This window comes from Saccopteryx bilineata, chromosome 1 (assembly GCF_036850765.1).
Source record: "Saccopteryx bilineata isolate mSacBil1 chromosome 1, mSacBil1_pri_phased_curated, whole genome shotgun sequence".
Taxonomy (NCBI): Eukaryota; Metazoa; Chordata; class Mammalia; order Chiroptera; family Emballonuridae; genus Saccopteryx; species Saccopteryx bilineata.
In genome coordinates, this window is record NC_089490.1 from 10633589 (window position 1) to 10647664 (window position 14076).

The 14076-nt window shown below is 49.3% G+C and overlaps 1 long non-coding RNA gene and 2 other non-coding genes across 3 annotated transcripts; all 3 read right to left on the reverse strand.

Moving 5' to 3' along the window:
* Positions 1 to 2103: 2103 nt before the first annotated feature.
* LOC136319764 (uncharacterized) lies at positions 2104 to 3698 on the reverse strand. The gene is made up of 5 exons (XR_010728205.1): positions 3558 to 3698; positions 3338 to 3376; positions 3082 to 3120; positions 2526 to 2686; positions 2104 to 2320 (listed from the first exon to the last, which is right to left on the reverse strand). It is a non-coding gene; the product is annotated as an uncharacterized lncRNA (long non-coding RNA).
* On the reverse strand, positions 2773 to 2839 carry LOC136321160 (small nucleolar RNA SNORD52). The gene has a single exon (XR_010728449.1). It is a non-coding gene; the product is annotated as a small nucleolar RNA SNORD52 (small nucleolar RNA).
* On the reverse strand, positions 3222 to 3285 carry LOC136321166 (small nucleolar RNA SNORD48). Its single transcript, XR_010728455.1, has one exon. It is a non-coding gene; the product is annotated as a small nucleolar RNA SNORD48 (small nucleolar RNA).
* Positions 3699 to 14076: the final 10378 nt, after the last annotated feature.

The following is a 14076-nucleotide window of genomic DNA, read 5'->3' on the forward strand; positions in this document are numbered from 1 at the left end:
TGTCTCTCCTGTCACCATGGGTCTGGGGACACACTCGGTGGGGAATCAACAGTGACAGGTGACAGGAGAAAACAGCACCTGCACCCTACAGCACACGCTGGGAAAAGGACCCGGGTAGCCTCAGGTGAGTGGGACAACAGCCACAGCTTTCCTCCCGATGGAAACATGCCTGGACGAGATGGTGACCAGGCGGTGGCACAGTGGATGGAGCGCCGGACTGGGGCATGGAGGACCCAGGTTCAAAACCCCAAGGTTGCAGGCTTGAGTGCGGGCTCGTCTGGCTCAAGCCCAAAGGCCGCTGGCTTGAAGCCCAGGATCGCGGACTTGAGCAAGGGGTTACTCGGTCTGCTGTAGCCCCACAGTCGAGGCACATATGAGAAAGCAATCAATGAACTAAGGAGCTGCAACAAAGAATTGCTGCTTCTCATCTCTCTCCTTTCCTGTCCCTATCTACCCCTCTTGCAAAAAAAAAAAAAAAATGCCTTTCACAGAAAGGGATGACGGCCATTCATTTGCAGTTAGAAGTTTGACTTTCAACTGCTTCTCTAGGGAATGTTAAGATAATTTATTACCTGATGGAAGAAGGGGGGGTGTGAAAAACCTGACCTGAGGTGGCGCAGTGGATGGAGTGTCAACCTGGAGTGCTGAGGTCGCCAGCTTGAGTGTGGGGTCATCGACAGGATCCCAATGTCTCTGGCTTGAGCCCAAAGGGTCACTGGCTCAGTTTGAGGTGCCCAGTCAAGGCACACATGAGAAGCAAATCAATGAACAACTGAAGTGACACAATTAGGAATTGATGCTTCTGTCTTCCTGTTTCTCACTAAAAAAAAGTAGCTTAAATAACCCCATGTACCAGAGAGGATAGATAGGGACAGATAGGAACGGAGAAAGATGAGAAGCATCAATCATCAGTTTTTCGTTGCAACACCTTAGTTGTTCATTGATTGCTTTCTCGTATGTGCCTTGACCGTGGGCCTTCAGCAGACCGAGTAACCCCTTGCTGGACCCAGCGACCTTGGGTCCAAGCTGGCGAGTTTTGCTCAAACCAGATTAGCCCACGCTCAAGCTGGTGACCTCGGGGTCTCACACCTGGATCCTCAGCATCCCAGCCCAACGCTCTATCCACTGTGCCACCACCTGACCAGGCCCAAAACATGTAGTTTCAACAGTTATCAACATATTGCCACATTGCTTCTTCTGATCTTTTTATTTTAATCCATTATTAGAGAAGGGGGTAAGGAGCAGGAAGCATCAACTCCCATGAGCCTTGCCCAGGCAAGCCCAGGGTTTCAAACCAGCGCCAAGTGTTCCAGGTTGACGCTTTATCAACAGTGCCACCACAGGTCAGCCCCATTCCTTTTTCAATTAAATATTTTAACTTACTGTGTTAACACAGATGTCCCTTTCTTTTGCTGAAGTGTTTTAAAGCAAACCCCAGACTTCATGACATTCACTCTTTTTTGACAGGGAGACGAGCCAGCCACCATGGAGTCATGTCATGATTGCACTCAAGCCAGCGACCACAGTCTAGCCAGTTAGCCTGCGCTCAAGCTGGTGACCTCAGTGTTCCATGCCAACACTCTGTCCGCTGTGCCACCACCGGTCAGGCTGCATCTCATTCTTTCAGAATCCAATAAAAATCTACACATTGCAATTATTGAATTTGGAGAGAATGGGAGACAGAAAAACATCTATGTGTTGCTCCACTTATGCATACATTGGTTGACTCTTGTACCTTAAACAAGGATCAATCTACCTTAACATATTAGGACACTTGAACCAACTGAGCAAAGTGGCCAGGGCTACACATTGCACTTTTAAGTCAATGGCATAATCTTAGTTTTCTGTACACACCTATCAAGAGGTACAGGTAGATGTCAACTATAATGCTCCTTCACTGGTGGTTACTACCTTCTACTTCCCCAAATCTTTTTTGAGAAAAAACCCAGGAACATAGATCTGTTCCTGTATGTGCGCTAACCAGGGATCAAACCGGCAACCTCTGCACTAATGCTGGAGCTCTAACCACCTGACGACCTGGCCAGGGACCTACATCTTTTTGAACCATCTTGTTTTCATTGAAATCAAAGAATACACTTTATTTGCTTTAATATATTTTATTGGAATCCTTTCAAGAAGAGCAATTGCTTGTCTAAGACGGGATAAAGACATGAAAGGTGATGGGTTTTGAGCACCTCCCTCCCCAAATTTGAGTTTTTCTCCTTCGTTGACAGCTTGTTTGCACTGGCAAATGCAGGAAAGATTTAAGTTGGGATCTGCCCAACACGAGATAGAAAGCATCCTTTCTGTCAGCAAGACCCTGAAATGTCATAAAAGGAGTATTAGAACCATACCGGCAATCGCCATTTAAACATAAAGCTGGGTGGGCGGGGAGTTGCCACAGAGTGTAGAGAGAGACAGAGTGGGTAAGGTAGTTTCTAAAATCCTCAGAAAAAGGCTCTGAGACCAGGCCAACCAGGTCACCACTACCACTCTGGGGCTGGAAGAACCACCAGCACACTCACCACAGTAGCCAGAGCTCTTGTCACAGCCTGAAGTAGCAGGAAGCACCCGAGGCATCCATCCCAGCCACCTCAACAGGAGTCCCCGAGTCGTTCAGTCACCAGGGTGGCGGTGACTGAAGGGACACTGTCCCTGACTAAGCTTCTACAGCCCATGCTAGAAACTGGAAAACAGGACAACCAATGAGAAGCCGAGTTACGGCTCTCCCACTCACCCTCCGCAGAGACCCCAACATCCAGTCCCCCAGATGAGTCAGAGTTTAGTTTTGACATCAGAACCAGCGTCAGAGACTCTAGTCTGAGAAATCATCATTCCCAATTTAGGGAGACCCGGATCAAAGGAAGCCATTCTGGGAAGGAGTCTAGCACAGCTAGAGACACACAAAGATGGGTAGTTTGAGAGCAGAAAGTAAGAAATAGAGTGTCCCTTGGAAAATTACCAGTTGAAATATTTAAACTGATGTGTGTTTTCATTATCAAGCAGGCAGACTCCCTCGTGCTCCATGAAAGAGCTTTTGATCAGAAGGTCAGAAAGGTTACCCTGCGCACTCACTCTCACCTTTCTTCAAGGCTCACACACCAGTGGATTCTTTACACCCTTTAATAAAGCAACGAGACACAAGAATAAGTGATTAGTAAGGGTTCCTGGCCATCAACTTCTCCCGATACTAATAGTGGATCCCAGCCGGGGAGGGAGGCGGTCAGCGCGCTGCGGTGATGGCGTCAGCGAAGACACTCAGAGTCACCTGGAGTCATCATCACCCTGCCCTACCCCACGGCGACCGTAGCCACTCCATTCCGCACAATCCACTCACCTTCGTGGCGCTGCAGACCCGCCTGCGAACATCAGGGGCCTGGAAAGAAAGCAGTGAGTCAGCCAAGGCCGGGACGGCTGCAGCCGGGCCCCCTAGACCCCGGGCTGAGTCAGTTCCAAGCAGTGGCGTCACGCAGACATCAGAAACTCTAGTCTGTAATGGTAACTCATCCTGCTCAGCCCCACACTGCGGTCCCTCACCCAGCAGGGCCCCGAGGTACCTTCCCGCGGGCAGCGGTGCGGAGAAGGCCGAGGCGCCGGGGACCGCCAGCACCCCCTCCTTCGGGGACGGGTTGCCACGCACAGCCATCGCAGCTCCCCGCTCAAAGAGACCCTCCGCCGCCGGGCCGGGATATTTATAGTGGCGTGGGGTCGGGGGCCTGACGGCTGTAGCTGTCTCCTTAGATGCCTGTTACAACTAGCGATATGTCCCCCTTTATTCAAACGAGACTAAACAAAGTGAAAGGGAGGCCCTCAGTAAATGTTTTACACTCTCCTGGCAACCACTCGGAGATATTTTCTGAATTTTAAAAAATAAACACAGGGCACCGGACGGGCCAGGCGGGAGAAAGTCCCCGGCGCCAGCCGCATGCGCGCGCAGCTGCGGGCTCCTTCGCGGCTCGCGTGGTCCGCTCAGGTGTCGTTCATAATTCCTGGACCGCTTCGTTGTCCTCGCCCGGCCCCACTGGGGGTCCAGGGACTGTCACCCCGCTCCATCGAGCGAGCGAAATCTGACTTCGCAAGCTCACTGGAGCCCGCAGACCTGTCAGGCACATTAAGCATATCTTTTGTTTTGTTTTTAATGTTACTGGTATAACCGACTACAATGAACACGTGCTTAAACTACATAATTTGATGTCTTTATAAACCATTCTAACCTTTTTAAAAATTGATTTATTTTTCTTTTTATTTCTTCATTTTTTATTTTTCCGTAGTGAGAAGCGGGGAGGCAGAAAGACGGATTCCCGCACGCACCGGACTGGGATCCACCCGGCATGCCCACCAGGGGGCGATGCTCTGCCCATCTGGAACGTTGCTCTGTTGCAACTGGAGCCATTCTAGTGCCTGAGGCAGAGGCCACAGAGCCACCCTCAGTGCCTGGGCCAACTTTGCTCCAGTGGAGCTTTGGCTGCGGGAGGGGAAGAGAGAGACAGAGAGGAAGGAGAGAGGGAGGGGTGGAGAAGCAGATGGGCGCTTCTCCTGTGTGCTGTGGCCAGGAATCGAATCTGGGAGTTCCACACGCTGGGCCAATGCTCTACCACTGAGCCAACCGGCCAGGGCTTTTTTTTTTCTTTTTTCTTTTTTTAATGTTTAGAGAGGAAGGGAGAGAGACAGGGACAGACATGAAGAGAGAGATGAGAAGCATCAACTCATAGTTGACGCACTTTAGTTGTTCATTGATTGCTTTCTCATCTGTGCCTTAACCCAGTGGTCCCCAACCTTTTTTGGGCCACGGGCCAGTTTAATGTCAGAAAATATTTTCACGGACCGCCTTTAGGGTGGGATGGATAAATGCATAAAATAAAATTATGCAACTGACGTAAAAACTGGTATTTTTTAATATAATTGTCAAAGTTACGAGACAAGCTTCAAGAGTGAGTCTTAGACGGATGTAACAGAGGGAATCTGGTCATTTTAAAAAAATAAAATATCGTTCAGACTTAAATATAAATAAAATGAAAATAATGTAAGTTATTATTTTTTTTTTGTATTTTTCTGAAGCTGGAAATGGGGAGAGACAGTCAGACAGACTCCCGCATGCGCCGGACCGGGATCCACCCGGCACGCCCACCGGGGGCGCTGTTCTGCCCACCAGGGGGTGATGCTCTGCCCCTCCGGGGCATCGCTCTGCCTCTACCAGAGCCACTCTAGCGCCTGGGGCAGAGGCCACAGAGCCACCCTCAGTGCCTGGGCCATCTTTGCTCCAATGGAGCCTTGGCTGCGGGAGGGGAAGAGAGAGACAGAGAGGAAGGAGGGGAGTGGGGGTGGAGAAGCAAATGGGCGCTTCTCCTATGTGCCCTGGCCGGGAATCGAACCCGGGTCCCCCGCACGCCAGGCCGATGCTCTACCACTGAGCCAACCGGCCAGGGCAATGTAAGTTATTTATTCTTTCTCTGCAGACCAGTACCAAATGGCCCATGGACCAGTACCGGTCCGCGGCCCGGGGGTTGGGGACCACTGCCTTAACCGAGCGCTCCAGCTGAGCCAGTGACCCCTTGCGACCATGGGGTCATGTCTATGATTTACGCTCAAGCTGGCAACTGCCCACACTAAAGCCAGCCATCTCCAGGTCCCAACCTGAGTCCTCAGTGTCCCAGGACACCACTCTATCCACTGCGCCACCTCCTGGTCAGGTGAATATCATCTGTTTGATCTGTTTGGCAATCTCTGCACGTTGGGACAATGCTCCAACCAACAGAGTTATCTGGCCAGGGTAACCATTCTAACCTTTTTTAAGTGTACTCTTCATTAGTGTTAAGTATATTCACAGTGTTGTGTAACCGATCTCCATAACTTTTTTCATCTTGCAAATGAAACTATACCCATTAAACAACTCCCCAGTCCTTCTTCATGTCCTTTTTTTTTTTTTTAAGAAGAATTGTCCTTTTTATTTAATTTTTCTTAATTTATTTTTTTACAGAGAGAGAGGGATAGACAGAGACAGACAGATAGGAATGGAGAGATGAGAAGCATCAATCATTAGTTTTTCATTGCGCATTGCAACACCTTAGTTGTTCATTGATTGCTTTCTCATATGTGCCTTGACTGCGGGCCTTCAGCAGACCGAGTAACCCCTTGCTGGACCCAGCAACCTTGGGTTCAAGCTGGTGAGCTTTTGCTCAAACCAGATGAACCCGCACTTAAGCTGGTGACCTTGGGATCTCGAACCTGGGTCCTCTGCATCCCAGTCTGATGTTCTATCCACGGCACCACCGCCAAGGGCCTTTTTTTTTTTTTAAGAAGGATTGTCCTTTTTATTTATTTGTTTTATTTTATTTATTTTTACAGAGACAAAGAGAGGGATAGACAGGGACAGACAGACAGAAACGGAGAGATGAGAAGCATCAATCATTAGTTTTTTGTTTGTTTGTTTTTAAAGAAAACAAGGTGAGAAGCACTTTATTGGGGTTTTTTTGTTTTTATTTATTTATTTATTCGTTTTTTAGAGAGGAGAGGGAGATACAGAGAGAGAAAGAGAGAGGAGAGATAGAAAGAAGTGGGGAGGAGCTGGAAGCATCAACTCCCGTATGTGCCTTGACCAGGCAAGCCCAGGATTTTGAACCAGCAACCTCAGAATTTCCAGGTCGACGCTTTATCCACTGCGCCACCACAGGTCAGGCAATCATTAGTTTTTCATTGCGCATTGCAACACCTTAGTTGTTCATTGATTGCCTTCTCATATATGCCTTGACCGTGGGCCTTCAGCAGACCGAGTAACCCCTTGCTCAAGCCAGCAACCTTGGGCTCAAGCCGGTGAGCTTTTGCTCAAACCAGATGAGCCCTCGCTCATGCTGGCAACCTTGGGGTCTCGAACCTGGGTCCTCCGCATCCCAGTCCGATGCTCTATCCACTGCACCACTGCCCGGTCAGGCTTCATGTCCTTTTATCAGCAGTGCATGGCCTGGGAGTTGGCCAAAAACAGTGAAAGTGTTCAGTACACTTTGAATAGCACTGCATGTAAGGTCGGGCTGGAAGCAAACCAATTGGAGTGGGTGGCAACAACCAGGCCCTACTCTCCCTGCACTAGTATTAGTTCTCAGAAATCTTCCCTAGTCATTTGCTCTTGGCCCTTAATCCATCTACTTGTACATTATCCCAAATCCCACCAACCTGGATCCTTCTATACCCCATCATTTATTTATTTATTATTATTATTTTTTATACCCCATCATTTATAAACACGAGTAGTCTGACCTGTGGTGGTGCAGTGGATAGTGTCAACTGGATTGCTGAGGTTAATGGTTCGAAAAACTGGGCTAGTCCAGTCAAGGCACACACAAGAAGCAATTACTACAAGTTGATGCTTCCTATGCCCCACCCCACTTTTCTCTATTCTCTCTCTAGAATCAATATAATAAAAAATCTAAAAAAAAAAAAATTAAGGCTCTGGATGGTTGGCTCAGCAGTAGAGCGTCGATGCAATGTGTGGAAGTTCCGGGTTTGATTTCTGGTCAGGGCACACAGGAGAGGACACCATCTGTTTCTCCCCCCCTTCTCTTTCTTCTTCTCCCATAGCCATGGCTCGATTGATTCAAGCACGTTGGCCAGGGCACTGAGGATGGCTCTGTAGAGCCTCCACCTCAGGTGCTAAAAATAGCTTGGTTGTGAGTGGCTCCAGATGGGCAGAGCCTCAGCTCCAGACAGAGGTTGCTGGGTGCATCCCGGTTGTGAGTGGCTCCAGATGGGCAGAGCCTCAGCTCCAGACAGAGGTTGCTGGGTGCATCCCGGTTGTGAGTGGCTCCAGATGGGCAGAGCCTCAGCTCCAGACAGAGGTTGCTGGGTGCATCCCGGCTGCAGCGCATGGGCAGAGCCTCAGCTCCAGACAGAGGTTGCTGGGTGCATCCCGGTTGTGAGTGGCTCCAGATGGGCAGAGCCTCAGCTCCAGACAGAGGTTGCTGGGTGCATCCCGGCTGCAGCGCATGGGCAGAGCCTCAGCTCCAGACAGAGGTTGCTGGGTGCATCCCGGTTGTGAGTGGCTCCAGATGGGCAGAGCCTCAGCTCTAGACAGAGGTTGCTGGGTGCACCCGGTTGTGAGTGGCTCCAGATGGGCAGAGCCTCAGCTCCAGACAGAGGTTGCCGGGTGCATCCCGGTTGTGAGTGGCTCCAGATGGGCAGAGCCTCAGCTCCAGACAGAGGCTGCTGGGTGCACCCGGGTGCAGCGCATGCGCAGAGCCTCAGCTCCAGACAGAGGTTGCTGGGTGCACCCGGTTGTGAGTGGCTCCAGATGGGCAGAGCCTCAGCTCCAGACAGAGGCTGCTGGGTGCACCCGGCTGCAGCGCATGGGCAGAGCCTCAGCTCCAGACAGAGGCTGCTGGGTGCATCCCGGTTGTGAGTGGCTCCAGATGGGCAGAGCCTCAGCTCCAGACAGAGGTTGCTGGGTGCACCCGGCTGCAGCGCATGGGCAGAGCCTCAGCCCCAGACAGAGGCTGCTGGGTGCATCCCGGGTGCAGCGCATGCGCAGAGCCTCAGCCCCAGACAGAGGCTGCTGGGTGCATCCCGGGTGCAGCGCATGCAGAGTCTATCACTCCTCTTCTCACTTAAGAAAAAAATTAAAAGTTTAAAATAAAAATAAATGCAAGTGTTTTTTGGTGACATATCTTGGCATCTTTTCATTTTTGTTTTTAAGATTTTACTGATTAATTTTAGAGAGAGAGAGACAAAGGGGAGGAACGGGAAGCATCAACTTATAGTTGCTTCCCATATGTGCCTTGCCCAGGACAGCCTGGGGTTTTGAACCAGCGACCTCAGCATTTCAAATCAATGCTTGATCCACCATCACAGGTCAGGCTCTTTACATCTTTTGAGAAAAAGCCACATATTAAGGGTTATTTGGGGGTTCCGAACCATATAAAAATCAGTCTCCATTTTCAGTCACATAATTTAGACATAGTAAGCATAGCATAAAATTTGGAAGAATGTGCCTGACCTGGGGTGGCGCAGTGGATAAAACATGGACCTGGAACACTGAGGTCACCGTTTCCACACCCCAGGCTTGCCTGGTCAGGGCACATATGGGGTTGATGCTTACTGCTCCTCCCACTCCCCCCTCCTCCCTCCCTAAAATGAATAAATAAGATCTTTAAAAAAATATTTTGGAAGAATGCAATTGTGAGTACAGGAAACATCATTATACTTTCTTTTGCATTTATCTTTACACCTGTCCTACCTGCTCCCAAGGTTTCAACCTTCCAACAAAAAAATCTCTTGCCTGACCAGATGGTGGCGCAGTGGATAAAGCATCAGACTGGGATGCGGAAGGACCCAGGTTCGAGATCCTGAGGTCACCAGCTTGAGTGCGGGCTCATCTGGTTTGAACAAAAAGCTCACCAGCTTGGACCCAAGGTCACTGACTCAAGCAAGGGGTTACTTGGTCTGCTGAAGGCCCATGGTCAAGGCAAATATGAGAAAGCAATCAATGAACAACTAAGGTGTTGCAGCGCGCAACAAAAAACTAATGATTGGCCTGACCTGTGGTGGTGGCGCAGTGGATAAAGTGTCGACCTGGGAATGCTGAGGTCGCCGGTTCAAAACCCTGGGCTTGCCTGGCCAAGGCACATATGAGAGTTGATGCTTTCTGCTCTTCTCTCTCTCTCTCTCTCTCTGTCTCTCTCTAAAAACAAAACAAAACAAAAAAACCAAAAACTAATGATTGATGCTTCTCATCTCTCCATTCCTGTCTGTCTATCCCTTTCTCTTACTCTTTGTCTCTGTAAAAAAAAAAAAAAAAAAAAAAGTCTCTTCTTACCTGACAAGGTGGTAGCACAGTGGGTAGAGCGTCAACCTGGGATGCTGAGGACTCAAGTTCAAAACCATAGGTCGCCAGCTTGAGCATGAGGTCTCTGGCTTGTGTACAGAACAGTAGACATGATCCCAAGTCGATGCCTTGAGCTCAATGGTTGCTGGCTTGAAACCCAAGGTCGCAGGCTTGAGCAAGGGGTCACTGGCTCAAGTGGAGGCCCCCAGTCAAGGCACTTATGAAAAAACAATCAATGAACAAAGAAAGTGCCACAAGCAACTAAGAGTTGATGCTCAGCTCTGGCCGGTTGGCTCAGTGGATAGAGCATCAGTCCAGTGTATGGACTTCATAGGTTTAGTTCCCATCAGGGCACACAAGAGAGGTGACCACCGGCTTCTCTCCTCTTTCCTCACCCCTTCTCTCCCTCTTCCCCTCCTGTAGCCAGTGGCTTGGATGGATTGGTTCAATCAAGCTAGGGCCCGGGAGCTGAGGATGGGCTGGTCCCAGAGTCACCTCAGTATCCACTGCTAAAAACAGCTCAATTGATTCTAGCATCCCCCCTGACCCGGGGTGGGGAGGGGGAGTGGTGTTTGCCACGTGGAGTGTATCTCTCCTCCTCTCACTTAAAAAAGAAAGATTTGATGCTTCTCATCTCTCTCCCTGTTTGCCTCTGTCTCCCTCTCTTCTTTATTTTATTCATTTATTTATTTATTTTTGAATTTTTCTAAAGCTGGAAACCGGGAGGCAGTCAGACAGACTCCCGCATGCGCCCGAACAGGATCCGCCTGGCAAGCCCACCAGGGGGCGATGCTCTGCCCATCCTGGGGCATGGTTCTGTTGCATCCAGAGCCATCCTCAGTGCCCCAGCAAACTTTGCTCCAATGGAGCCTTGGCTGCAGGAGGGGAAGAGAGAGACAGAGAGGAAGGAGAGGGGGGAGGGGTGAAGAAGCAGATGGGCGTTTCTCCTGTGTGCCCTGGCTAGGAATCGAACCCGGGAGTCCCGCACACCAGGCTGACGCTCTACCACTGGGCGAACCGGCGAGGGCCTTTATTTTTTAATTCAGCAAGAAGCAGGGAAGCAGAGAGACAGATTCTTACATGCACCCAACAGGGATCCACCCAGCAAGCCCATCAGGGGGCGATGCTCTGCCCATGGAGGGTATTGTTCTGTTGCTCAGCAACCGAGCTCTTCTTGGTGCTTGAGGCAGAGTCCATGGAGCCTGAGGCCAAATCACTCCAACTGAGCCATGGCTGCAGGAGAAGAGGAGAGACAGAGAGAGAGAGAGAGAGAGAAGGTAAAGGGAGAGGGGTGAAGAAGCAGATGGGTGCTTCTCCTGTGTGCCCTGACTGGGAATTGAACCTGGACATCCATATGCCAGGCCAATGCTCTACCACTGAGCCAACCAGAGAAGGCCTGCCTCCCTCTCAAAAAAAAAAAAAAAAAAAAATCTTCCAAGAATCCTGCAGTACTTTTTCTTTTTCTATTCTTTTTTTTTACAAAGACAGAGAGAGGGATAGATAGGGACAGATAGACAGGAATGGAGAGAGATGAGAAGCATCAATCATCAGTTTTTCATTGTGACACCTTAGTTGTTCATTGATTGCTTTCTCATATGTGCCTTGACTGCGGGTCTTCAGCAGATCGAGTAACCACTTGCTCAAGCCAGCGACCTTGGGTTCAAGCTGGTAAGCTTTTTCCTCAAACCAGATGAGCCCACGCTCAAGCTGGTGACCCCGGGTCTCGAACCTGGGTCCTCAACCTCCCAGTCCAACGCTCTATTTACTGCACCACTGCCTGTACAGGCTAATTTAAAATATATATATAATCCTTTTAGAGAGAAGAGAGAGAAAAAAGAGGGGAAAAGAGGAGCAGGAAGCATCAACTCCCATTGTGCCTTGACCAGGCAAGCCCGGGACTTGGAAATAACAGGACAACCTCAGCATTCTAGAGCGAAGCTTTATCCACTGCGCCACCACAGGACAGACCTCACTTATTTGATACATTTCTCCGGTGGCTTCCACCTGTGGCTGTTGTTGCAAAGTGATTTTGCTTCATGTTTCTGGATGTGTTATGTGTACAGAGAGGCAATGACATATTCTGAGGTTGCTTCCTTTTTTTTTTAATATTTTATTTTATTTAATCATTTTTAGAGAGGAGAGAGGGAGAGAGAGAGCAGGGGGGTGGAGCTGGAAGCATCAACTCCCATATGTACCTTGACCAGGCAAGCCCAGGGTTTCGAACCGGCAACCTCAGAATTTCCAGGTCGACGCTTTATCCACTGTGCCACCACAGGTCAGGCCCTGAGGTTGCTTCCTAACTCACCACTTCTCTAACAAGGGAGTCATGAACTCAAATGGCCCAGACTCAGGAATTCTCTTTTCTGCTGTTATACTGCTGCCGGAGATGCTGTTTCTATCCTCTCCCTAAGCTCTTACCATTGTTGCTGCTGAGGCTGCTGCTGCCGCTGCCAGTGGGTCAGTCCTTTAACGCCTTTCCAGCCTTCAGGTTCCCACTTAAAGCAACGAGTCCAGTACCAACAGCACCTGCTCCTGGAAGCACAGAAACCTACCTGCTCCCTCCCCACCTGTCCCTCCAAAAATACAATCCGGAGCAGCCTGTGGTGCAGTGTCTTCTCCACTTTAGGTGCACATATCAGAAACTCAGCCACTCCCAGAGATTCTGAATTGGCACAAGGGAAGCCTGGCATCTGTATTACTTTTCTAGCCTTCCCAAATAATTTTAATAATGCCACTAGGTTGAAGAATCATAATTCGAATGGCTTGAAACAAAAGGATGTATTCCCTATACTGCATTCAGTGTAGTCTATAATTATAGATCTCATTATGGTTCATCTCATTATGGTCTTGTGAATAGAATAACACAGGCCAGTAAATGGCCCAGTAACCACAGAACTCTTACATAGTCCTTTTCCTTTACAAGCCTTTGAGGAGGGCTTCCTGTCTGTTGTCATTCCTAAACTGCTTGATTCCACAGAGGGTAATGTATTGAAAGATATAACATCGGATTTAAATTTCTTAGATTTTGGAGTATCTCCAGACTGTTTTTGGCAGGGACAGACTGGAATTCCCTCAGGCCAGAGGAAATGTTCCGGACATTAACTGTGAGCCAGGAAGAACCCCAGGTGAAGGGCTTTGTGGGAGGAAAGCCAACTTCCCTTACACCCCAGCTCTAAACTGAACAGTTTTTATCTCCTTTCTGTATTAAATTTGCTATTACTTTATCTGAGCCCACTGTGTTTCAGCCCAGTTTATTTATTTATTTATTTATTTATTTATTTATTTATATTTTTCTGATGCTGGAAACGGGGAGAAACAGTCAGACAGGCTCCCGCATGTGCCTGACCGGATCCACCCGGCACGCCCACCAAGGGGCTACGCTCTGACCACCAGGGGGCGTCGCTCTTTTGCTCTTTTGCGACCAGAGCCACTCTAGGGCCTGGGGCCTGGCCATCCTTGCTCCAATGGAGCCTCGGCTGCGGGAGGGGAAGAGAGAGACAGAGAGGAAGGAGAGGGGGAGGGGTGGAGAAGCACATGGGCGCTTCTCCTGTGTGCTCTAGCCGGGAATCGAACCCAGGACTTCTGCACGCCAGGCCGACGCTCTACCACTGAGCCAACCGGCCAGGACCTAAATTTGCTATTACTTTAAACTGCTATTCTTTTGAGACTATCTATAAAAAGGACAAAGAGGGTACCAATAAACACTGGGGTAAAAGCACTACTTAGAACAAGGCATGAACAACCCAAAGCCCACCGTGCTCAAGCAGTTTGGAAACAGACTGACTCCCAAACCACCACTTATGCTAATTGTGCCCTGGGTGTCCACGGCTCACAAACACTAGGGGATAATCTATAGCTTCCTATTCATTGTGAAACATGCCCTAACATTTGTGAACAGTATAGTTGAGGTCCCCACCTCCACACGCTCACCTATAGAAAACAGCTTTGGAATATCTGATGTGTATGGGATGTTAGGATGAGGATTACTGGGGATTACTGGAGTGGTTCAAAGAAAACTGGTCCCGTGCGCATCCCGCCCCTTTCTTACCATGCCTCCAAACTTGGGGCATCTCACTCCAGACTCTCACTTGAATAACAGCAGCAGCTAGGGTCACCATGCCTGAAAGTGTCATCGTATATAGCACAGTTCTATTCAAAATGATCTTAAAATTTTGGAAATAAGGCCATTTGGACAAAATAAAGCAACCAAAACCAAGAGGATAAATAATTGCACTTGATTGCCAAGTGGGATTTACAGAGCCAGA